Source organism: Triticum dicoccoides, chromosome 4A, assembly GCF_002162155.2.
Source record: "Triticum dicoccoides isolate Atlit2015 ecotype Zavitan chromosome 4A, WEW_v2.0, whole genome shotgun sequence".
In the NCBI taxonomy this organism is placed as follows: Eukaryota; Viridiplantae; Streptophyta; class Magnoliopsida; order Poales; family Poaceae; genus Triticum; species Triticum dicoccoides.
In genome coordinates, this window is record NC_041386.1 from 733075163 (window position 1) to 733076487 (window position 1325).

At 45.9% G+C, this 1325-nt stretch overlaps 1 non-coding gene across 1 annotated transcript; it reads right to left on the reverse strand.

Moving 5' to 3' along the window:
• Nucleotides 1–715: 715 nt before the first annotated feature.
• TRNAG-UCC lies at nucleotides 716–787 on the reverse strand. The gene has a single exon. It is a non-coding gene; the product is annotated as a tRNA-Gly (tRNA).
• Nucleotides 788–1325: the final 538 nt, after the last annotated feature.

The following is a 1325-nucleotide window of genomic DNA, read 5'->3' on the forward strand; positions in this document are numbered from 1 at the left end:
CGTCGCTACGGCCGAGGCTAGGAAGGCGATGGGTAGAGGGGGCACGGAGATGTGAGGGGCGGCGTCCTTGAAGCTGTTGCAGGTCGAGGCGATGGGGGCGGTGTGCGTCGCTGAAGCGAGGTGATGGGGCAGCACCTTGGGGCGGTTCCCTGTGGCAGTTTCCTTTCGTGCGAAAGGGTATGTAAGGAAGCAGATCGCACGACGGTTCGATGTGGCAGTTTCCTTTCGTGTGAAAGGGTATGTAAGGAAGCGGATCGCACGACGGTTCGATGTGGGAGTTTCCTTTCGTGTGAAAGGGTACGTAAAGAAGGGGATCGCACGACGGATCGCTATGGCAGTTTCCTTTCGTGTGAAAGGGTACGTAAGGAAGGGGGTCGGGGAGAGAAATGATTGATTACCAATAAACTTGTTTAGCGCTAAACGTGTTTAGTTGCTCACCATTAGGACAATAAAGACTGTCGGATTAACGCTAATGGATAACCGAGATCTGTTGGATCTGCCACACTGGGTCTTTTTATATTGGTATAGATAGATAGATTATAAAATCAGAGCGTCCTCTAAAAAAGTTTCCATGTATAATAAAAAGTCAATATCATTGAAAAAGTTTCCGTGTATAATAAAAAGTCAATTTCATGGAACAAATAAGTGGCAGCACCTTAGGAAAAAAAAAGTCAATTTCATGGAACAAATAAGTGGCAGCACCTTAGGAAAAAATTGCGTCTGCCGGGAGTCGAACCCGGGTCTATTGCTTGGAAGGCAATTATCCTAACCGTTGGACTACAGACGCAATGGGGACACCAATTTAGATGAAAGTTTCTTTATCAAGGAAGTTGTTGTTTTCACACTACCTCGTACTATGAGTCAACTAACATCTTTGCACTTGCTCTCACGGAATGCACATAGACAAACTTAGCAAAAACAGATAACTATTTGATGCCCTCATCTACTAACGACGCATTTTGTCGTGGAATAGTCACGACATATGTCCTAGTGTGAGGACTTAGTTGTGGAGCCATCACACTAGGTTAGCTTAAAGGGGTTAAACGGGACAAAGGACATAGGGAGTTTATACTGGTTCGATCCCTTGCGATGAAGGTAAAGGCCTAATCCAGTTTGAGGTGGTATTGCTTAGGTTTTGATTACTAGGGAGCGAATCCGCTTGACCTAGCTTTCGATCTATAGTTTCCTGTCCTTAACCCGCCGTCGGATCGCCTCTTTATATACACAGGTTGACACCTGGTGGCTTACAAAGTCCCGGCCGGCTCATAGACAACGTGTCCGGCTTAGTGACTAGTTACACTTTCCTTACAATACAAGTCATACAT